This window comes from Pinus tabuliformis, chromosome 4_1 (genome assembly GCF_031772625.1).
Source record: "Pinus tabuliformis cultivar Carrire ecotype Pingquan chromosome 4_1, CPIR1, whole genome shotgun sequence".
In the NCBI taxonomy this organism is placed as follows: Eukaryota; Viridiplantae; Streptophyta; class Pinopsida; order Pinales; family Pinaceae; genus Pinus; species Pinus tabuliformis.
In genome coordinates, this window is record NC_142303.1 from 453438466 (window position 1) to 453464609 (window position 26144).

Sequence of the window (26144 nt, forward strand, 5' to 3'; positions counted from 1 at the left end):
CAACTTGATGAATTTAATTGGCATTAGATTGCCATGGTCTAAAAAGATTCACATTATAAACATTTCTAGCATATCATCAATACATGCATGCTAATTTATTTCTTTTGTATTTATTATTTATGAATTTAATATTTATTAATCACATGAGACTTCCATGGAGCATTATAGTGATATGAAATAGTGCACTCCTTTTTGTACAAGCACAAATCTAGACTACATTTTGTACATCTTTAAAAAACTTGTTCTCTTTGAAAAATTCTCATAACCTTCATGTGAGAATTGAAAGAAGAAACTTGTGAGGTTTTCAAAGGTAGGGATAATCATTTAGGATTCAAGGAACCATGAAATGTTATATATGATGATGGATGTCACGAAAATTTAATTTTGGTTTATGTTTAGCAAAGAATGTCTTCTCAACATGCACATTGGAAGGAGGGATAGTCTTGCTCCTTCTAGATCTTGACACATTTTCTCTCTTTTTAACTCCTGCAAAGATATCAAGCATCAATCAAACTAATGCTTATAGGTTTTGGAGCACCTATGTGACAACCATTTTTGCTAATCCCTCTTGTAAATAAATTTCCATGAATTTTAATTCATGTAAATAATATATGGAAATGTAACGGTTTTCTTTGGCTAAATCATATCCTTAGTTTTTTTGGGTTTTCCCAAACCATAACAATTCGAAGGTGGTTCATAATTTGCATGAATTCAAGTGGTTTCAAAAAATTCCAATAAACCATGGTTTCAAGTGATTTTCAATCATTTGCATGGTTTTAAGTGATTTTCTTTAGTTGTTCTTACATCTCAATTTTTAACCACATGGTATTTCTTTTAATGCTTATTTTATCATAGCTCTATTTTTTCATTCTCCATTTGTTTCTTGTTTTCAACCATATTTCCTAAAGCATACAATATAGAGCAAGTAATATGAGAAGTGAGACAACTAGAATTACTTGTATTTGCATGATCTTCTTGTTCTCTCAATGTGTTTCATCTTTTTCTCGTACTTTCTCTAGCTTTTTCTCGCATTTCTTTTGTGTTTGGCAATTTCTTTCCTTTTCAAGATCCAAATCTCTAATTTCCCATGTTTGATGTGAATTCCGTGTAATTTTCACGTTCTGGTATTTATCTCTGAATGAATGTTTGTTGTTATTTTTTCATGCCTTCAAATTTAGACTATTTTGTTTTTTTGTGATGCCAGCAAAAGTTCAATCAAGCTTCTAGTCTGTACCATTTAACAACAATGCCATTAATAAAAGTTGGTGTGTGATTGGTGTGGATTTAGTTTTTAAATGGCTCGATCGAGCTATAAGGTCAATATAGTCGTTGGTTGACCACATTCACAACTATCTAGTCGTTGGTTAACCACATTCACGACTAGATCGAGGATTTCTTTAATGCTCGATCGAGCTATTAAGGTCCTAAAAATCAAAGTTTTAGCACCCCTTCTGCAGATTTCTCTGCAACTCCATTTTGCACCCTAGCAAATTTAGCTCAAACATTATCCTTAAGCGACGTAATTGATCATGTTGGATTTGTGAAAGAATCCTCTAGCCAATGGCATATGATTTTGACACTTTTGATTTCATATGATATTTTTCATCTAATTTATTTTAGACATAATGCTCGAATTTTTTTTGGACAGTTTCAAAGGGGTCGAATAAAAATAAATAACATAAAATATACACAAAGAAAACATTACAAAAAATACCACTATCTCAATTACAAGTCCTCTTCAAAAGGGTACTTTTGGTTTTTCAATTTATTTAAACAATTGAAAAAATCTTAGGTGAACACGTGTTTTTAAGGTTTTTCAATTTATTTAAACAATTGAAAAAATCTTACGTGAACATGTGTTTTTAAAATGCAATTGAAATATTAATTCACCAACTTCGAAAAATAATAAGCATAAAAAAATGAATTTTTAATGTGAAAAACTTAGTTCTCTCCGTGTATATCATGCTCCTATATATATTTTTGAAAAATTACACATTTTAGTCTAAGTTATGCTACATGAACACACGCATACCTCTCAAGATGTGCAAAAAATTGCAAGGAAAAGCATTGCATTTAATGGAAAATTCACTGATTATACGACACTAAATTTTTTTGCAAAAAAATATCATTAGGACAACAACATAATTGCCCACTAATTGTCTTTTTACTCTGAATCAAAATTCACAATGCTTATATGAATTTTAAGGGCTTCAATTCGATAAAAGAGAAAACATTTGAAATTTCGTCGCCACATTTGGCCTAAAAGTGAACCCATCTTCACACACACACACACATAGATATACCTTCACCCACATCCTCATAATCATGAGAGCGGAGGTCAGGGAAAGTAATAGGGAAGAAAAAAACAAAAACAAAAGCAAAAGACATTTTTTCTTTTGTTTTCTCTATTATTTCCGATTCCTGCACCATCATGATCATGAAGATAGAGATGTAGGGAAGTGATCAAGGAAAGAAAAGAAAAAAAAAAAAATTGTTTTTTTTTTTAAATGTTTTTTCTATTATTGATCATGAGGGTGGAGGTGTGAGGAAGTAATAGGGGAAAATAAAGGAAAAGAAAAATAAATGTATTTTTTTATGTTTTTTCTATTATTTCCCACTACCCCCACCCTCATAATCATGTGGGTGGATAAGGGTGAGGATGATCATGAGGGTGATGATGTGGTTGGAGATAAATAATAGAGAAAACATAAAAGAATGTTAAGGGAGATATTGATGGTAGGGGTGTGTTATAGATCCATTTGGGCACATCAATCCCATCATCGAGATCAGTGTTTTAGGGCTCGTCAAACCCTAATTTCAGTGGCTACATGCCCTAAACAAGTCACCCCTTTGAATTCCTCCTTCCCAGACAGTTTCATGACTTGAAGACATCCAGAAATAGCCTCTATAGGGACCATCGTAGGTAGGCCCATGTAAGGGTGCGTTGCAGAGCAGTTAAGTCCATGCCAGGGTGCTCTACAAAGCACTTAGGCTTCCTTTCACCTGCGCTGGGTGAGATTGAGCGAAATTCACATAGGGTTTGGGGAATATTCTTATCTTTTGGAGTCATCTAGAAGGTTCCCTCACTTATCAACTCCTATGAGCTTGAAAATGGATGAGGAATGAGTTAAGATGCATCCTACCCTCTCATCCCTTTCTCCATGGAACTAATTCTAAGTATGGAAGGCCATTCATTGCCACCATTTATGACAAAACCTCCTTCATCTTCCTATAAATTGACCACTCATCTAAGTGATCAGGGGCTGGATTATGTTGAATTGTAAGGAGATAATGTTGCTATGAGATTTGGCTTTGAAGCAAGTATTGAAATGCTACAAGTTTGTCATCTTTTGATGTGATGTGGATGGGATCCAAGCTGAAGGAATGGCTTTGAATCAAACACCAATGGTTGTAATTCCTTCTTCTTTCTAATAAAGTGTTTGAACCTTTCTCCCATATGTTTGTATTGTTTCATAATGCTTATATGTGTGAATTGTATCTGATTCCTTTCACTTATATTCAATAGATCGTGTACGTTGATCGATTCTTTGTTTTCTGTTGTGTTTACAGGTACTTCTCAAGTGTATTAAGTACGGGAATGAGCGACAAGATCAAGACAAGGGAGACGAGAGGAAAGAGGAACTACAAGTATGTCTTCTCATCTTCTCATCTTCTCATCTTATCTATTGCTTATAGGAAAAGTCTAAAACACTTTAAACTGTTGTTCTAGATACAACTACTTATCTAGGGAATTAGTATTTATCCGTAGATACCAAATTCTCCAAAAAAAATTGGCAACCATACTGGGGAAGATCCTCTTTCCTAGTAGCTTATCCACCTCCTAGGACATCCTTGCAGACCTTATTTGTGTTGATAGATTGTAATTCAGCTCCTTGCATTGAAAAATTGGTCAAAACTGTGTCAAATTGCCTCTTGAAATGGCTTATTTTCATCAACGCAGGCTTGGTCACGGGACAGTGCTCTGCAGCGTAGTTAGGCCCTCTTTGACCTGTGCTGATCCACCTTAGGGAAAATTTTCAACTTTGGAATGTGTTTTTGCCAACTTTTCTCTGCTTGTTTGCTTGTTGATTAATCAATGAATGTCATGTCTCATAAAACAAGTTGTTATCTCCTTTGCCAGCCCTACTTTGACTTGGTTGATTAATGTTTCTTAAATGTTTTCTTTGTCATTATTGATCCATAGTCAAAGTTAGATTATATTTTATTAATCTTTGTTCGAAAGAAAGTGTGTCATGCTTTTGATGTGATGTGGATGGGATCCAAGCTGAAGGAATGGCTTTGAATTAGACACCAATGGTTGTAATTCCTTCTTCTATCTAATAAAGTGTTTGAACCTTTCTCCCATATGTTTGTATTGTTTCATAATGCTTATATATGTGAATTGTATCCGATTCCTTTCACTTATATTCAATAGATCATGTGCTTTGATCAATTCTTTGTTTTATGTTGTGTTTACAGGTACTTCTCAAGTGTATTAGGTATAGGAAGAAGTGACAGGATCGATACAAGGGAGACGAGAAGAAAGCGGAACTACAAGTAGGTATTCTCATCTTCTCATCTTATCTATTGCTTATAGGAAAAGTCTAAATAATCCCGCCCCTAATCACTTAGATGAGTAGAGGTAAAGTCTTCTTTTCCTTCGAAACAAAATTGTCGTAAAAGTCTTCATTCTTATTAAAGATTGATTGATTGTATGTGCATATTTCCCTTTGTTCATATTCACATTAAGGAAATCGAAAAGAAATACATGCATGTTGCATTGAAAAATTTTGTGTGTGCTCATAGGAATAGTGCAGGGAAATTGTATTAGATTATGCTCTTTGCTCTTTGATCAAAAGAAATTTGATTGCTCTATCCCTAGTAGCTAAGGTCTTCATTGTTAAATTGAATGAAAATAATGCTTATTATATTAGTTTCATTTTAGGAATTGCAAACATACACCACGTGATGAACCTTGAAAGGCAAATTCTAAAGAAGATCAACTTAAAATTTATCTGAATTTACCTAATGGAGCATTATCACCTAATGAAAAACATTTAGTGGTTCTAGGCTAGAGACGTGTTCCGGCGTCGTAAAACAAATCAGTTGTCACTAACTTGTCTGCAATACATCCCGAGTGTGATAACTCATTCCACGTACGTGAATATATGATAGCTCATCCACATACCTTCGGGTATATAGGGCGGTGTTACAGTATGTAAAGTATATGGGAATGCTCTCATTATGCGGTTTTGCATTAGTAAGCACTTATACAGATTGGGCCTCCACGTACTTTCGGCTATATATGGGAGGACAAAATTAGGTTGTTGTCCATCCTTAGGTAATTGAGTCGGTCGCCTTGTACACTGTGATACACCGAACACAGCATTCGGGGAGATTACATGCCCGTACTTCTCGGTTCGCTGGGAGGTATTCTACAGTTCACAATTGCTTGGTAAACCTTTTGCCTAGATTATCCCTTTTTCGTTTTGTTATGTTACTTTAATTAAAATAAAATTAATTGACCGCGGATAACATCCTCCACGCTCACTCCTTAGTTGATCTTACGTTGAAACATATGGCAACAAATCTAGAGTCCACCGATCAAGGAATTCCTTTTGATGCGAATCCTAGTCCTTTTCCTCCTTTCAAAAATATTGGTGCTCCTTATATGGCTACATTGTCCCTTCCGGGATTTACCATTGGCTTGCCAGTATGGTTGTTTTCAACCTCCTTGGTTCAAAATGTCGTGATTTCTTTGCAATTGATTACTCCTCCAACTAGACAAAATCAAACTCCAGTTGATCCTAAAGTTGACCCTTTTCCTTCTTCCTCGGTTGTTTCTTCCTCCCCTTCTTCCTCTTCGCCTGGTGAAAGTATTGCTACTAGTAACTAGGTGGCTAAGAAGAAGAAGAAAGGGAATAATAAGAAGAAGAAGAAGAAAATTTAGCAGAGGGGCAACCAAGCAACCATTGCTTTGAATGCAGCATCTAATGAGAAACCATCTGTCAAGACTCACAAAGTTCAATATCCATGCAAACTTTGTACGGGAGACCATCTTCTTCGAAATTGTTCTGGTATTCCTCAGATCTTAGAAGAATGGTCTTCCCATTCACATCATCCTGTGTCATCAACTTCTAGAGATCATGTTGGTGACACACCATCAACTAGTGGTAGTAAAGTTCATGGAAAGAAGGGTAAAGTTAAGTTTCCCTATAGGTTATGTGAAGGGAATCACCCCATTCACCTTTTTCTATATCTGGATGAAGCCAAAAATGTGTTGGATAACCATCCTACTTCACCGCAACGACTTCCATCTGGTTACAGGAGACTCTCCCTTAATCCTTCACTAGTTGATGAATTGAATGACTCAAATCAGCCATTAGTCAAACCCACTCTCTCTGAAAGTGAATCTATACCCGACCCAAATCAACAGGTCAAGGTAACAATTGACCCGATTTCACCTTCAGTTAATCGTACCTTTCCCAAAGAGAGTGAATATGATACCACTCAGGTTCTTTTTGTTTCTTCAGATTCTAATGAGCTTGGAGACAACCCTCATGTTCCATCAAGACAGGAGGAAAATCCTCCCGTTCTCATAACACAAGGGGATAATACTCCCATTTCTACGGTACCCCCTCCAAGTAGTCTAGTCACTTCCTTTGATTGGAATCGACTGGTAGGATGTTGTCTTCCTTCTTATGTGCCTTTCCAGATCATAGTACACATTTGTAATATGATTGTACCCTGCAATATTATATATTAAGGTGCATCAATGAGTATCATTTCCTCAACAGATTGGAAAGTGCTCGGTTCACCGCCACTTTTGTCTGTTACCCAGAATCTGTTGGCTTTTAACAGAGGAACTAGTCAACCATTAGGGATCCTTCCTTAGTTACCTATTACTTTGGGAGGAAAAATAATTTATCTGAATGTGATGGTAGTCCCAGGCCCTTTAGATTACAATTTACTTCTTGGGCACGACTATGTTTATGGCATGGGAGCTATTGTTTCAACACTCTTTCGAGTGATCTATTTCCCGAATGAAGGTAGAATTGTCACCGCTGACCATCTTTCATTTCCTAATCCAAATATGGCTTCCAGTCAACCATCTTCCCTAAATGGTCCTTTTGTACCAATGGTAACATCCCCGCCACAGGTTAATTATGTGGCAACCGATTCCATACCTACATCAATTGACGATCAATTCAGTGATGTTGTGCATTATGTACTATGGGCATTGGAACCAGATCTCTCCTTCATGACCTCTTATGAGTTGTGATCAAAGGATATGAGGATAGTTCTTTTACTGTGTCAACCTCGTTAAAAAATGAAACATGCCAATGAGGATAGTTCCTTGTCTTGTGTCAACCTCGTTAAAAAATGAAACCAAGGATATGAGGATAGTTCTTTTACTATGTCAATCTCGTTAAAAAATGAAACAGGCCAATGAGGATAGTTCCTTGTCTTGTGTCAACCTCGTTAAAAAATGAAACCAAGGATATGGGGATAGTTCCTTGTCTTGTGTCAATCTCATTAAAAAATGAAACAAGGTCCCCTGGAGAAAAGTTCCAAGTCGATTCTTTGATTAGATCTTGTAAAATCCCAGTCGAGTCTTTCACTTGATCTTGTAAAAGAACCTTCATTCCATCCACTTGATAGCCACGAGTAGTCTATTTAGGTGAATGTAATGAAGCTTGGGGGGCATGCACCTAGTGGTAAAGTTAAGTTTCCCTATAGGTTATGTGAAGGGAATCACCCCATTCACCCTTGTCCCTATCTGGTCCAAGCCAAAAAGGTGTTGGATAACCGTCCTGCTTCACTGCAGCGACTTCCATCTGGTTACAAGAGACTCTCCCTTTCATCATGCTGGGGGCATGTAAACCAATCTCAAGCATAGTTCTTCATTTCAAGCTTGTGTAAACATGAAACTAAATCCAAGCATAGTTCTTCGTCTTAAGCTTGTGTAAAAATGAAACTGAATCCAAGTATAGTTTTTCGTTTCAAGCTTGTGTAAACATGAAACTGAACCCAAGCATAGTTCCCTATGGTTCAAGCTTGTGTAAAAATGAACCCATTTACATTTTAACCCTTGTGATTTCCATTCTATCAGCCTCTTTCGTCAGATGAGCCTTGGTTGTTTTCATCCATCGCCACCATCCCTTTGGCCGATCATACACTTTCACTTGGTTGTTTTACCTTTTTTGAGGAACAGATGCAATGAGTTGCCTTATTAGCCAGCCTCTTCACATAAATCAACATGTTTTGAGAAGTTCCAACATCACCGGCACCAGTTTCTATCCTAGACACCACTCGTTCCTCAAAGTGGAGTCCTCTTTAAGCTCTTTTCAGACGCTCTAAACATGAAAAGATTGTCGAGCGCTTGTCCTTTCCAGCTCGTTAGCGGATTGGAAACAATATCTCTCTTGTATTATTTTATGCTTTTTCGGGCTTGATAGATTAATTTACGAAAAATAACTTGTGGAGTTTTATTTTTGTCCCTTTTCAAACTCTCTAAACATGAAAAGGACCGAGTTATGTTTGTCGTTAAACTCATTAAAACATCAAAATAGCGACAAACTTGTCCATCTAGACAAGACCTAGACTTGTTAAAACATCAAATAGCGATGGATTCGCCCGAAGGGTGAAATTATACAACAAGCATATGTTATCCTCCTCAAGCTTGATAAAAATAAATAGGTACTGGTCAGCAATGACTGGGGAAAATGGGAAAAAGGGGAAAGCCACTTTATGGTAGCAGGTCGCTCTTGAACATGACACTTTCACTCCATCGTCGTGACTATCTGGGTTGGGTTATTAGCTTGACGGTTATCACATCATTGGTCTATCATACCATCCAACACTTTGTTTTGGGTCAATGCTACCAATTCATTTCAGTGTCGCCGACATGTTTAAGAGAAGTCATCCAGTCAAAATTCATCCTTTGCAATACCATAAACCTTCATTTTCATGACCGCCATTCCTGAACCTTATGTCATCAGTCAATTTCATCTCCAAAATCACTACACTTGTTTCGTGTCATTGATATGGGATACATCAAGGCCCTCCTGCGATGAGTCGCTTCTTGTCGACATCAGCACATTATCCAAGAAGTTGACTTAGAAACACCCTTCTAGTACCTTGAGGCTTGCATGCATCAATGGCAGGCTTCTCGCTTTCGGCGATAGGTTAGCATCAATGGCCTTCGACTGAAAGACTTTGTATGGTGTTCGATATCAAATCATCTATTCACACCATGCAAAATGTACTACAGTACCTTGAGGATCATTATCATTATCGATGATTTCTCTCGCATTTGTTAACAGCTTACATCATTGGCTGATAATCAGATGGTGTCTTCCCATGTTCGACTTCAGATCACATATTCACATGGTTAGACTCGTACTTGAGTAAATTATTGAACGAGATAGAAGACCTCCGATCTAGTTTCATCCATCCGGGTTGCGATTTCAAGAGTACTAAATCATATATACAATGGCTTTACATTGATAGTCATTCCAATCATGGGTCTATATCTGTAGACGAATATTTATGTACATGTAATGAAAGTTTTTAAGTTGAACATGGGTATGCCTTCCCTCAGCGATTCATGTAAAATCAAATATCATGATATATGTATTGTAATTGATGCAGGTCACCTTCCACTTCGATACCTCCTCGTCACATCGTAAAGCATTTCATTCGACATTGGCATTTTTCCAACTTCATGCTTTAGGGGGTAGCTATTACAGATCCATTTGGGCACATCAATCCCATCATCCAGATCAGTGTTTTAGGGCTCATCAAACCCTAATTTCAGTTGTTACATGCCCTAAACAAGTCACCCCTTTGAATGCCTCATTCCCAGACAGTTTCATGACTTGAAGACATCTAGAAATAGCCTCTAGAGGGACTAGCACAGGTCGGCCCATGTAAGGGTGTGCTGCAGAGCAACTAAGTCCATGCCAGGGTGCTCTACATAGCACTTAGGCTTCCTTTCACCTAAATTAGGCGAGATTGAGCGAAATTCACATAGGGCTTGGGGAATATTCTTATCTTTTGGATTCATCTAGAAGGTTCCCTCACTTATCAACTCCTATGAGCTCGAAAATGGATGAGGAATGAGTTAAGATGCATCCTATCCTCTCATCCCTTTCTCCATGGAACTAATTCTAAGTATGGAAGTCCATTCAATGCCACCATTTATGACAAAACCTCCTCCATCTTCCTATAAATTGACCACTCATCTAAGTGATCAAGGGATGGATTATGTTGAATTGTAAGGAGATAGTGCTGCTATGAGATTTGGCTTTGAAGCAAGTATTGTAATGCTACATGTTTGTCATGCTTTTGATGTGATGTGGATGGGATCCAAGCTGAAGGAATGGCTTTGAATCAGACACCAATGGTTGTAATTCCTTCTTCTTTCTAATAAAGTGTTTGAACCTTTATCCCATATGTTTGTATTGTTTCATAATGCTTATATGTGTGAATTGTATATGATTCCCTTCACTTATATTCAATAGATAGTGTGCTTTGATCGATTCTTTTTTTTTTGTTGTGTTTACAAGTACTTCTCAAGCGTATTAAGTACGGGAAGGAGCAACAGGATCGATATAAGGGAGACGAGAGGAAAGCAAAACTACAAGTAGGTCTTCTCATCTTCTCATCTTATCTATTGCTTATAGGAAAAGTCTAAAACAATTTAAAATGTTGTTCTAGATACAACTACTTATCTAGGGAATTAATATTTATCCGTAGATACCAAATTCTCCAAAATAGGGTGGGGGTAGGGGGAAATAAAAATAAAAAAATAAAAAAATAAAATAAAATAAAAAATGAAAAATGAAAGAGGGTGAGGGTGATCATGATGATGGTGATGGGGGTGCAAGGATATAATATGGAAAACATAAAAGAACTTTGGGGTGATAATGAGGGTTCGGTGTGGATGAGGGTGGACAAAAATAATGGAGAAAATATTTTAAAAAGTTTCTTTTTTTTTCACCCCACCCCTATGTTTTTTTTCAATGTTTTCACTATTATTTGCCCCCACGCCAACCCTCGTGACCCTGAGGATCATGATGGTGGTTATGAGGAAAATATTAAGAAAAAGATAAAAAGAAATTGCGGGAGTGGGGGGAAATAATAGCGAAAAACATTAAAAAAATGATCATGAGAGTAAGCATGGGGGAATTGATAAGGAAAATATCAAAAACACCCCTGGCCTTATGGCAATAATAGGGAAAACATAAAAAACCCCGTAAGGGTGAAGGTGGGGGGATAATAGGGAAAACACAAAAAGATGAGGGTGGGAGTGGGGATAAATAATAAGGAAAACATTAAAAAAAAATATGTTTTCCTTGTTATTTCCACCCATGAAAATAACATGGAAATCATAAAAATACATTTTGATCATTCAACCCGCTGCTCCCCTCCCCCCTCAAGAAGGAAATAATAGGAAAAGCATAAAAAAGATGTTTTGATCACTCTTCCACTCCCACCCTCAAGATAATGAGGGTGGAGGTGGAGGTAAATATTAGAGAAAACATAGTTATGAGGGTAGGTCTAGGAGGAAATAATAGGGAAAACATGAAAAAAAAACAAAAAAACAAAAAACTTTGGGGATGGGGAGGCAGTAATAAATAAATAAATAAACCAAAGTTTTTTTATTATTTCCTTCCACCTTGACCCTCGTGATCACATAAAAAAAGGAAAAATGGGGGATATCTAAATAATAAGGAAAACATAAAAGATGGTAGGGATAAACAATAGGGAAAACATTAAATAAATGTTTTTTCTTAAATTTTTTCCTTATTATTTCCCCCACCTACTTTATATTTTCCCTATTATTTTATCCCATCCCCACCCTCAACATAAGGATGGAGATGGGTCTTTTTTGTTTTCATATTATTTTTCCCCAGCCACGAGGAGGGCGGGGATAGGTGGAAATAATGATGCAGGAGCATTCTGGCCTAGTCAGCAATGTGATGGCATGATCACATGTTGTGACTAACAAAGGGTTGGAAGACAAGAGTTTAGTTAATATTATTTATTAGATGTATGAGAGTGTTTATTTATAGTAAAATATGAGAAAAAGGGTATAGTGGCTGAGTGATCCTCCCTGTGTGGAGATCAGGCCAAGCAGTTAGATTATTTGGTTTGAATAGGATATGAGGAATTTGAAAGCTTGATTTAGTGTTTGTTTAGAAAAGAATGGAGTTGAAGAGATTCTTTAGGAGAGAGTGGAAGATTTTTGGATCTGAACCAGAATTGGTTCATGAATCCACTTTTGTATAAATTGTGATCTTTTTGTATAATTCAGAGGTTGGATAGGTTATCTAAAGGTTAGCTAGGTTAGTATCGAGTAAGAGAGAGCAAGGATTTCAAGATTGAAACAAGGTCTTTTATTGTTGTAATCAAGCCAGAGGGCCAAGACTCTGTAAACTTATTATGTTGAATAAAATGATTCAGTGTGCGTGAGTGTGTTGTTTTTATTGAAATCCTTCACTTGCCTCTGTATAGTTGCCTACGGAACAACTGAAGCATCCTTCTCTATTTGTATGCCTTAAGTTATAAATTGCAGCGTTAAAGCATAATTGGGGTCCTTATCATTATAACAGTGGCTGAGCCGCTTCAAAGATATCATAGCTTATGGTTATATAATGAAAGTCGTGGGTGAAAACAGAGTATGGAGGAGAATCGTGTTTATAACGTAGAGTCCATTAAAAACAACCGAAATCAAGACAAGAGGAAATAGATGCGAGAAGGTATAATGGTTGTTGGATCTATAAGATCAACGGACCAGATCTAATCGGGGACAACAGAGCCACTTTATCGTATCGGCGTAATTCAATTGTATGTGACAAGAATTCAGGCCTTAAGAATATGTGATGAGCGATCGTCGATCGATCGCATCACAATGTTCCATATGCATGGATTGGGCCCTAACCCTTTGTCAAGTCTGATTACGACATTTCGATTGAACGAGGACCGTTAGATCTGAGAAGGGGATCAACGATGGAGACTTAATCGCTGATCGCACTTCGGAAAGGTCAAGTGCCAGCGGGTAATGAAGTTGCAATAATGCAATGGGCTGATTAAGCGATAGCCAATAGCGATAGATCAAAGATCGGGGCAATCGGGGATCGAGAGTGTAAAGGAGCAGTGCAGCGAACCCTAAAGTTTATAGATGCGGGTGTAATTCCATTTTAGTTCCGGCCTTAAGCGTTTGGTCGAATTTCTCATGTGTTTTAGTGTATTTCCGTGTATCACGAAAACATAGTTGTCCCAGGGTCTTAAAAGAAAAAGGCATATGAAGGAGCGGATCTAATGACATTTATATATGCGGGTCTATGTATTTTGAAGTCCGATTTGTTGATCGGAGTGGGTTTTCCCTTATATTCCTTTGTATTCCGATAAAGTTGTAAAGCTGGGTTTTTAAAGCAATAATGCATCAATAACGCTTCTGATAGATGATTGTGGGCATAACCACAAGTTCCGGGAAATGAAAGTTGCTTGTATATGAAGGGATGTCAGCCTGCCAGCATCATTTTGGTATCAGAGCTAGCTCAACACTCTATAAGGATTGGTTTGGAAATTGAATTTTAAATTCCAGCATTTGTATAATTTGCATGGAAGTGGATCAATATAGATGGGGATTAGACTACAAAGGACACTGATATCAGAATGGGGGAAGTAGTGAATCTCTAATGAATGTCTGGTAAGAATGTTTATTTTGATGGTTTTGCAGAGATGCGTTTTGAACGTCTAAAGAACAACAAGGGATTGAAATTTCAAAGGAGAAAATTTTTTCCTTTCAGGAAAATGAAATTTCCATGTAAGTTGATTGAATGATTGGTTTGAGTTAAAAGGTATTGAAGTAGAAGGTTTAGAAGTTAAAGCTAAATAGAAGAGTGGTTTGCTATGGCATTGAAGTCATTTAAATGATTTGAAGAATTTGGTGAAAACTGAGAATGATTGAGGATTGCTTAAAGAATTGTTGAAGACAATGATATTGATAGATGAAGGAACAGTTAGACTGAAGGTTGGATTCAATAGATTTGAAAAGAGATCCATTTCAAGGAATGAATTTTGGAATTTGTAGAAGCAAGATAGGATTTGCTTACAAATAGGTTATCAGAAGGAATTAATAGTGTCTGCCATGAATTGGTAAATATAATTGAAATTCAGATATAATCTTAATTGATCTTGAAAATTGAAGAGTCTATTATGAAAAGTAAAATGGGAAATAGTTGTTGTCTGTGTGGAGTCTTTTGAATGGAAATTTTAAATGAAATAGTGAACAGATGAATCATTTGGCAAAGATTTAACTGGTGGAATGGGAATTAGTTTTAAGACATATTTGAAGGAAAAGTTGCTGGTTTAAAAGGTTACTTTGATGTATCTTGAGATAAGATTGTGCAGGTCAGTGGAAGCAGTGGAATTGTTGAAAGGTAGAATGAGTTGTACCAGCATCATAGCATATGAGCTATGTTAAAGAAGATAGAGCAAGAAGAACTCTCATATGAGTAAAGGTGAGAGTACCTGACAATAAATGAAATTACTGAATGAAGAAGGAAGTGAGAAATTGAAGATGCAGAGCCTAGAACGAGTGTTCAAGAGGAGATGAGAACAACTTCCAACTGTGGTTGGTAGAAGTTGTTGAGGCAGCTCCACAATTGTGATTGTGGATAGGAGATAACAAATTCCAGCAAGAGGAGCGCTGGGTAGAATTGTTAGTTAGTGAAAGGTTCGAGGAAAGAACCAATAGATGCCAAAAGGCTAAACTCAAGAAAGTTTAGTGAGGAATGAAGGAGACTTGTTACAGATGAAAAAGGCTAGTTGCAGCGCACTAGTGAACAAGGAAAGTTCCAAAGGAAGACATGGAATTTACTATTGATAGTCATGACAGGGGTACAAAGGAAAGTCACAGACAGAGGAAAAAGAGTGTTGAAGCAGTTGGACTCAAAGGAATGAGTAAAGAAGAAAGGAACATAGAGTTGGCTGAGATGAAGGCAGAACTCAGTCGTTTGAAGAAGCTGGTATTGAAAAGAATTAGAGAAAAATGGAAACAAGGATTTTATGTGGGAAAAAGAGTTAAATGGCCTGTCAGAGAATTTTTTGCTGAGAAATTAATACTCCGAACAGTTGAGAATGAGAGGAATGTGCTGGTAGCATCCTCACAGACAAGAGGATCTCATATTTTTGGGATTAACTATTTCTGTGAATGTAAAATTGCAGGTATGCAGCCTAATGAATTTGAACCTGTGTCACAAAAGGAGATGCATAAAGACTTTCAAGACTTCAATTGGTGGAAGAAATTAAAAGGTATGGTTGAATGGTTGTCTTCTCTTAGTGAAAACTTATTGGATCATATTTGAAGGAATTTTAGCATGGATAGAAGACCAATGGGAAATGGAAAAAGGAAAGGAAACAGATGCATTACATATTTGTTTAATGAAGAAAAGGAAAGCTGACATAGAGAACTTAGCTGAAGAAGTTAAGTCAAGGAAATCTTTGAAAGATCAAAATCTTATCAGAGAAGAGGAAGAGACATTGTTGTCTTATTTGGATAAATTGAGTGTTGGGAAAAATTGTGTAGAAATAATAGGTATTCTACAAATCTATGATGAAGTTGCCAAGCATAGTCAAGAAGTTGCAGTCCGAGAAGTTTTATTTAATGAGGAAGAAGTCAAAGATGTTGAGGAAGAATTTCTCAATAACTTAGTGAACTATCAGAATAGTTCAGAGAAGCATGAGGAGCTGATCACTGAGGCTTTAGATGAAGAGCCTTGTATTTTTGAAACTAACATGTTGTGTATGTTTTCAAGTTTGATAGGTGATGAACGTCAATTGGACAATGTGCTTATGCATGTTGATGAAGAAGTGAGATTACTGGAAGAGATGACTGAAACAGAAAGATATTTTGAGCATGTATTTAATAATTTTGAGAATGATGGTATTGACAGGGAAATTGTCATGATTAAAGAAGCTGAAGATAAGAAAATGAAAGTTTGTGATGATAACCAGAATGAAATATCTTCAGTAGAGAATCAAAATGAAAGTACTATGGAAATTGTGAAGGAATATATGATGATGTTGACAGATGCAAAAGTTCGGGAATTCTGTGATTTTAAAATGGATTAATTTTATGAATTTGTAAACCATGAAGAAGCTTTAGAAAACCAGAATTTTATTTCTGTTGTAGGAGAAGATAAAACAACATCATTTTGTTGCAATGGTATAAGTATAGAAGATGAAAGGATACTTCACAATGATATGCTCCAAGAAATCCTAGCTATTGAATTGTTGAATGATAGTCTTGTGTTAGAACAAGGAACACTGTATAGCACAGAGGAAAGTATGGAAATGAAAATTGATGACAATTTCATAACTTATGCAGAAGGACAATATAAAGATTTGATGGCAGAATTACCTATGAAGAGTGAAAACCATAGTTATTTTGAATCTAACAATTGTGATGGAAATTCTGTTTTATACAGGAAGGAGGAGTCATATGCAAATGACATGCTTATTGAATATGAAGGAATTTGTATTTTTCTGGGAAGGTTATTAGATGAACCTGATAACATAGAGGAAAGGATTATCTCTAATAATAATGGAAGGGGAGCTATATAATACAAAAAACAGTTTGTAAATGACAGAGGTGAAGAAGAATTGGACAAAAATTTTATAATTTATATGGTAAAGGAGAATGTACAGCAGACAAATGTCAGTGGAGTTCAGTTAAGAACAAATTGTAAAGAAGAAGTTGAGAAATCGTGGAAGATGAAGTCAGTGGAGAAGAGGGACAGCAAGGAAGAGAAATTAACAAAAGGAATTTGTATCAGTAAGGAAAGAGGACAACAGCAAAATAAGATTTGGAAATCTAGAGGAACAGAAGTGACAGTGGCAGAAGAATTGAATCAGCAGCATGATGAAAGTGATGACCAGTTACAAAGTAAAGTTTGGGATACTAGATGATCAACAGAAGAAACACATGACCAGGAGGTCATGAAAGCTTTCAACTTTGGGAGTCTGATGCAGGAGCATTTAGGCCTAGTCAGCAATGTGATGGCATGATCACATGTTGTGACTAACAAAGGGTTGGAAGACAAGAGTTTAGTTAATTTTATTTATTTAAATGTATGAGAGTGTTTATTTATTGTAAAATATGAGAAAAAGGGTATAGTGGCTGAGTGATCCTCCCTGTGTGGAGATCAGGCCAAGCAGTTAGATTTATTTGGTTTGAATAGGATATGAGGAATTTGAAAGCTTGATTTAGCGTTTGTTTAGAAAAGAGTGGAGTTGAAGAGATTCTTTAGGAGAGAGTGAGAGATTTCTGGATCTGAACCAAAATTGGTTCATGAATCCACTTTTGTATAAATTGTGATCTTTTTGTATAATTCAGAGGTTGGATAGGTTAGCTAGAGGTTAGCTAGGTTAGAATCGAGTAAGAGAGAGCGAGGATTTCAAGATTGAAACAGGGTCTTTTATTGTTGTAATCGAGCCAGAGGGCCGAGACTCTGTAAACTTATTGTATTGAATAAAATGATTCAATGTGCGTGAGTGTGTTGTTTTTATTGAAATCCTTTGCTTGCCTCTGTATAGTTTCCTGTAGAACAACTGAAGCATCCTTCTCTGTTTGTATGCCTTAAGTTATAAATTGCAGTGTTAAAGCATAATTGGGGTCCTTATGGTTGTAACAGTGGCTGAGCCGCTTCAAAGATATCATAGCTTACGGTTATATAATGAAGGTCGTGCGTGAAAACAAAGTATGGAGGAGAATCGTGTTTATAACGTAGAGTCCATTAAAAACAACCGAAATCAAGACAAGAGGAAATAGATGCGAGAAGGTATAATGGCCGTTGGATTTGTAAGATCAACGGACCAGATCTAATTGGGGACAGCAGAGCCACTTTATCGTATCGACGTAATTCAATTGTATGCGACGGGACTTTAGGCCTTAAGAATATGCGATGAGCGATCGCCGATCGATCGCATCGCAATGTTCCATATTTTTGGACCGGGCCCTAACCCTTTCCAACTCTGATTGCGACATTGCGATTGAACGAGGACCGTTAGATCTGAGAAGGGGATCAACGGTGGAGACTTAATTACTGATCGCACTTAGGAAAGGTAAAGTGCCAGCGAGTAATGAAGTTGTGATAATGTGATGGGCCGATTAAGCGATAGCCAATAGCAATAGATAGGAGATCGGGGCAATCGGGGATCAGGAGTGTAAAGGAGTAGCACAACGGATCCGAAAGTGTATAGATGCGGGTGTAATTCAATTTGAGTTCTGGCCTTAAGCATCTGGTCAGATTTCTCATGTGTTTTAGTGTATTTCTGTGTATCGCGAAAACATAGTTGTCCCAGGGTTTTAAAAGAAAAAGGCATATGAAGGAGCGGATATAATGACATTTATAGATGCAGGTCTATGTATTTTGAAGTCTGATTTGTTGATCGGAGCGAGTTTTCCCTTGTATTCCTTTGTGGTCCGATAAATTTGTAAAGCTGGGTTTTTAAAGCAATAATGCATCAATAACGCTTCCGATAGATGATTGTGGGCATAACCACAAGTTCCGGGAAATTATAGTTGCTTGTATATGAAGGGATGTCAGCCTGCTGACATCAAATAATAATATGGAAAACATAAAAAAACACCATCCCCACCCTCATGGGGGTGGGGGGAAATACTAAAAAAAAAAAAACATTGAGAGTGGGAATGGGAGGAAAAATAGGGAAAACATAAAAACATCCTCACCTTCATGACGATGGGGGTTGGAGAAAATAATATTGGGAAAAACAAAATACCTTTTCCTGATATGTTTTCCCTATTATTCCCCCCACCCTCATGACAATGGTGGTTTTTTTTTCTTTTTTTTCCACTATCATTTCCCCTACCCCACATTTGTATGGGGTGGGAGTGGCTTTTTACATTTTCACTAATATTTCCCCTCATCCCCATGCTCATGAGGGTGAGGGTGAGGGTGAGGGTGAGGGTGGAGGTAGGTGGAAATAATTGGGAAATCATTAAAAAATTAGGTTGGGGGCGAAAATAATAAGGAAAATATAGAGAAATTTTTTTCTCCTAAAGGTCGGAGTAGGGGGAATAATAAGAAAAACATTAAAAAAAGGAAAAAAATGAGGTTAGGGCTAGGGATAAATGATAGGGAAAACATAAAAGAACATTTTTTTCTCATCAGGGTGGGAGTGGGGGTAAGTAATTAGGGTGGGAAGGGGGGTAAATAATAGGGAAAACATATAGAAAAGGGGGTGGGGCAAATAATATATATATATATATATATATATATATATATATATATATATATATATATATATAGTTACGTTTTCCCTATTATTTGCCTTGATTCCCATCCTCATGGTTATTTCCCTCCACTGACACCATCATGAGAAAAAATGAAATAAAAGAGTGGAGGAATAATAGAGAATGAAGAAAAAGACATTATTAGTTTGTAAATTATAATAATTTACTCAATATTCCCTACCATCCCCATGGGTGTATGAGGGTGCGGATTGAGGAAAATAACACAGAAATAATAACAATAATAATAATTAATTAAAAAAAAAAAAAACATGTTTTGTTTTTCTTAATGTTTTACCTATTATTTTCTCCAATCTCCATCCTCATATATATTCATGAAACATGTTTTTCTATGTATTTTCAAAATTTTCCAGTGGGGCCTACTCAAAAGTATGCAAAGTGGTACTCAATGGATGCAAGATTAAATTATGCATCCAACATATGATTACACTTGACTTTTGAGTAAACCTATAAGGATATAAACAAAAAATACCAAAAAATGAAAAGAAAAAAATAGATTTCTTTTTTTTTCCTTCAAAAATTCATGACTCTTGTTTTATTATTTTAACTATTATTTTATTGTTTTTCTTGGGATGTCAATTTTAAACCTCAAAATTCTCCTAATATTGTTGCATAATAGTAATCTTGTGCATAAACTCAAATCCATCGACAAAATGCATGATTTTCTTTTGCTATCTACAAAAACATGAAGCAATGGACATAAGATTTTTAAAATTTCTCTATCCCATCTTTTGAGAGGGGTTGCCTCCATCTCCTCACTCTCTTCCTTAAGGTTGCTTATCTCAAACTTACATAAAGAAGTGGAATTCATACTTAAAGCAATAGCAGTGGTATTCTCCAAGGCTATTCGAACCATAAGAGATGGTACAAGATAGTGCGGTGTCTCAAGTGGTTAGCAATGTAATACCTCCACTCCATCCCAAAATTAAATAACAAAATAACTATGTTACATTGGATGGTTATTAATAAACACCACTATTACCCTTTTCTCTCCAATCATACATTATTCGACAATATCCTGTGTTGTTCTTGAGCTCCCAAGACATTAATGTAGGTATACTAATATTGTCCTCTCCATATCTTGTCAAATGACTCTCACCGTGCTTGGAGTCATCTTCATATACATTAGTGGATTTCACACTCCCAACATTATTTTCTTAATATTGAGTGCCATAGATCGTTGAAATCCTATTTGAGAGAGTCATATCCTCTTAAGAAATTTTAGGGAATTATATTAAAAGGTTGTTGTTCTCCAAGTAGTCTTACTCTTTTGGAGATTCCTTCATCGGCTAATTAGTGTACTAATATTTTGACATGTGAAGGATTTTCATGATATCCTCACATATGCCTTTTAAGCCTACTTAAAAGCCACAACAAGCCCTAATTAGTAAACACTTGGCTTAAATGGATTCATTCATAAATTCATTGATGGCATCCATTAGAATTTAGAAATCCTCCTATATTAATAGATCCAAAACCTAAAAGCATATTAGATTGCCAATTGAATCCATGTTTTTAAAGCATGTAGTTCAAGTAATTTATTTATGTCATGTCCCCTCCATCCAACATAGATATGGATCCTTTGACATCAATGAGGAAGATGCCTATACCTATGATAACGGGTTTCTCAGAGAGAGCCCATGAAATTTGACCTTGACCTTGTTCCTTGGAAGAGGTTGCCAACGAGAGAACATCTTTTGTGAATGGTCTATACCTAATGCTTGTGAATCTCAACAAAATGTATTTTAATAAATTAGAACTTAAATTAATTAAATAAAAAAACATAACTATAAAATTTTATGATCCAAGAAATTGTATACATATTTATACTTATATTATGGAAAATATTATTTTATTTTTTTTATAATTATGTTAAGTTTAAGTAAAAGCTAGTTAAGGTTAAATAGAAGAATAATTTATTTACTTATAAATTGTTTTTATTATTTTGTATATTAACTAATTGATATCACCAAAATTATGTTAAAATTCATTTGCATTTGGATACAAAATTGTGTTAAAATTCATTTGCATTTGGATACTTATTTATTAAGGGATTGCTATCACCAAAATTGTGTTAAAATTCATTTGCATTTGGATACTTGTTTATTAACTGATTGCTATCACCAAAATTGTGTTAAAACTCATTTGCATTTGGATACTTGTCTATTAACGGATTGCCAGCACCACGATTATGTTAAAACACATTTGAACTTAGATATTTATCAAGTGGCCTAATTTCCCAAAAAAGACTTCTGTGGTCAACCTCTCCTGGAAAATTTAAACTTATCTGACCAACTAATCTCCACCTCATAGATTAAAAAATAAATAAATATTATTTTCTCCAAAATTCTAAAAACCATATACAATCACCACAGAAATTGAAAAATCGCTCTGCCGAAAGGGTCAAACAACAACCGTGCAAAAGGGGTTTTGACGGGGGATATTCCTTGCCCCCAGTCCTTGTAACTTTGTAAGTAATTCAAACGTCTCCGAAGTTCCAAAATTCTAAAAACCTTGTACAATTACTAGAAATTGAAAAATCACTCTGCCGAAAGGGTCAAACAACAACCCTGCAAAAGGGGTTTTGGCAGGGGATATTCCTTGCCCCCAGTCACCTTATACAATTACCAGAAATTGAAAAATCGTTCTGGCGAAAGGGTCAAACAACAACCCTGCAAAAGGGATTTTGGCAGGGGATATTCCTTGCCCCCAGTCCTTGTAACTCTGTAAGTAATTCAAACGTCTCCGAAGTTCCACAGCTCAGCCGATTCATAGAACATGTACGGATACGGGTCCTGCGCAGAAATAGTGAGCTCCAAAGCCGCCGACACCTCTTCAATTGACGGGATTTTCTCCAAATTGAGTCCTCCATTGCCGTCAGACGGGGACTGCCACAACCCCAAGTCCTGCTCCTCTGGAATCTGCTGACTATCACATGATAAATCGATTTCTGAAACCGAAGACGGTCGTGATGGCGATGCCGGCTTCTCCTTCGGCTTCTTCATATCATTTTTTATATTCTGCAGAGAGGGAGAAATCAAAGGAATTTTGTCCAAGGCATATTTGGCGGCGGCATGCTGAATCTGAGGAGGAGAAAGAGAAGCCGCAGACGGTATGTCAGGCAGAAAATTGGGGAAATTGAGTTTAGCGGTGGGTCCTCGCAGGCAATACGTTGCCACGTCTTAGGCACGTGCGGCCTGCTCGGCGGTTTTGTATGACCCCAGCCATATCTTCTCTCTGGATACGGGAATGCGAATTTTGGACACCCACTTTCCCCATTTTCTCATTCGGATTCCCTTAAATTGGCGGCAATTTTGTCTGCAACCTTCGTCCGGGTGAGCGCGGGCATGCTGCTCTTGGAGTTGTGCGGATTTCTCCATATTGCGCGCTAAAATGTCTCCAAATAAATGCCAGAGGCGAGCAAAATGAAAGCTAAACTTACTTGCGTTAAAATGAAAAGCTAAACTCACTTGTGTTAAAATGAATTTATAAGGCGACTCGCGAGTTGGGGAGTACATAAACAAGTGGTCAAACCGCGTATTGCCAGCTGTAACAACGCGTGCTGTGACAACGGTGCCGATATTTAAGGCGTGAGAGACGTTTGTAGTCGTGCGTAAATGAAGGGGTAGTTTTATTCCGTATTGGATGACGTCGATAAATATTTCGTAAGAGATGACGTACGTGGATAAATAGATGGCCTCAATATTTTAATTTTCAACGGGTAACTAAAGTCCCGCCTCCCACGTCATATTTTCTGAGTTAAGTAAACGTTGATTTTGAGTTCACACTTCATTCCATCACATGCTAATCTTATGAACTTTCGCTTGGGGTATATCACTTTACAGAGTTTTGTGAGCTCATAATGTCCCACGTGGATGTGACAGCATTTGAATGTCCGACGTGGATGTGAACTTTCTTTTGGGGTATATCACATTACAGAGTTTTGTGAGCTCATAATGTCCCACGTGGATGTGATAGCATTCGATGGTTTCAACCCACAGTTTTTGCTATCATGGTTTTTTGGGTTTATATATATATATATATATATATATATATATACAAAAGGTTTATGATTATTATTTATATCATATTTTTATAATTAAATATTAATATTTTAAAATGTGTATTATTTTAAAATATTATTATATATAAATATTTTTTTAATTACATATTTTGAAATGTATGTTGTAATAATATCACATATATATTATTAGTCCCTGCCGGGGACTATATGCGATCGATAGATCGCTGACCGCGCGTTGACCTAGCCAATTTTCCGAAATATTAAGGCAATTTCCTAAGTCGAACTAAGGTTTTGGGCGAGGAAAGGTTTTGGGGTCTTATCTCTGGCTTCGCGTGGTTCGAGGTGGAGGCCACGTGGTCCCGCGGCTCCCACGCGGACGGCATGCACTGTGGTGGTCTTATGGGCGGACACCTGTCGCAGGTATGCGGACGGCATGTACTGTCGCCTTGGGTTTTACCCTGTTCGCGGCGTTTGGGTTGTTATTGTTATTGTTACTTGGTTGTTTATTGTTTAGCTCTGCAGTCTCTGCGATTTTTCCTTTGTGTCTGTTGTATTGTCTGCGGTGAAAACAGAATGCGGTTAACTGTGTAGCAAACGTTTGGTTGCGGTTCTGTTGTTCCAGGTCCGGCTTGTATCGCTCGAGTGTGTGGTGTCGCTTTGGTAAGTTCGGCTACTATATTGTTTAGATGTTTCTTCCTCTGTCGTTTGGCATTTTCCAGTGGCATTGATGTTCGTCACAGTATTGAAGGTTTCTGTTAGCTGCATGGGTTTTATGGAAATTTCCGTAAATGTCCTGCAAAGTTACTCGGCTTGGGTTTTACCCTGTTCGCGGCGTTTGGGTTATTATTGTTACTTGGTTGTTTAGCTCTGCAGTCTGTGCGATTTTTGCTTTGTGTTTTTTGTATTGTCTGCGGTGAAAACAGAATGCGGTTAACTATATAGCAAACGTTTGGTTGCGGTTTTGTTGTTCCAGGTCCGGCTTGTGTGCCTCGAATGTCTGGTGTCGCTTTGGTAAGTTCGGCTACTGTATTGTTTAGATGTTTGTTCCTCTGTCGTTTGGCGTTTTCCAGTAGCGTTGATGTTTGTCACAGTATTGAGGGTTTCTGTTAGCTGCATGGGTTTTATGGAAATTTCCGTGAATGTCGGTTTCGACCACCATGTGACTTCGTTGTCATTTGGGCCGAGACGACGTGGGTGAAGCTGTGATTCTTGGTGCAGATTGAGCGGCACGTGGTCCCGCGACTCCCAAGCGGACGGCATGTACTGTGGTGGTCTGCCTGCTCGAGATCCTGGAAAGCTAGTCAGCTTGGGTTTTACCCTGTTCGCGCCTTTTGGGTTATTATTGTTACTTGGTTGTTTAGCTCTGCAGTCTCTGCGATTTTTCCTTTGTATTTGTTGTATTGTCTGCAGTGAAAACACAATGTGGTTGCTGGCTGCTCGGTTAACTGTATAGCAAACGTTTGGTTGCGGTTCTGTTGTTCCAGGTCCGGGTTGTATGCCTCGACTGTTTGGTGTCACTTTGGTAAGTTCGGCTACTGTATTGTTTAGATGTTTGTTCCTCTGTCGTTTGGCGTTTTCCAGTGGCGTTGATGTTTGTCACAGTGTTGTCTGTTCGTTTTCCTCAAGAGTCCATGGTTATTTGAGCATTATAAGTTAATGGCATTTCTCTTACCTGCATGGGTTTTATGGAGATTTCCGTAAATGTCAGTTTCGACCACCATGTGACTTCCCTGTCATTTGGGCCGAGACGAGCTGGGTGAGGCTGTGGTTCTTGGTACAGATTGGGCGGCAGTCTTTTGTAGTTTGAAGGGTTTTTGCACATGAAGATGTAAACAAATTGGGGTTTTTGAACTGTTTGAACTGTTTGTGCAGCATATTGGGTTTTTAATGGAATGTATTGTGGTTTGGAGAAAGAATTAGGTACTCCTCTGTTAAATTCAAGGTTCTGGTGTTGGGTTCTGCATGAATATGATCTAGACGAGAAGGAATTTGAACTCTCGGCTTCGTTGCGGGTACGGCGTTGTTCTGCTAATTGGTTTTTGTCAAATTTTCTATTAATTGCTTTTTGTCAATTTGTTAGGCTTTTAATTTTTGCATTGTGTAGGTTTATGGTCCAGTTACTTTAGGTTTATAGTCCAGTTACTGCGTGGTCCCTGCCGGGGACTATATGCGATCGATAATTTTTCGATATATTGACAATGTAACCTAAGTCGAACTAAGGTTTTGGGGATGGAAAGGTTTTGGGGTCTTATTGCGGGCTTCGCATCGTATTTGTTGTATTGTCTGCGGTGAAAACACAATCCGGTTCCTGCCTGCTCGGTTAACTATATAGCAAACGTTTGGTTGCGGTTCTGTTGTTCCAGGTCCGGCTTGTATGCCTCGACTATCTGTTGTCTCTTTGGTAAGTTCGGCTACTGTATTGTTTATATGTTTGTTCCTCTGTCCTTTGGCGTTTTCCAGTGGTGTTGATGTTTGTCACAGTATTGTCTGTTCGTTTCCCTCAAGATTCCAAGGTTGTTTGAGCATTCTAAGTTAATGGCATTTTGGTTAACAGGGCGGAGATAGGAAGAAGGTTGGCATGTACTGTGGTGGTCTTATGGCGGACAACTGTCCCTCCTCGAGATCCTGGAAAGTTACTCGGCTTGGGTTTTACCCTGTTCGCGCGCTTTGGGTTATTATTGTTACTTGGTTGTTTAGCTCTGCAGTGTCTGCGATTTTTCCTTTGTGCTTGTTGTATTGTCTGCGGTGAAAACACAATGCGGTTCTTGCCTA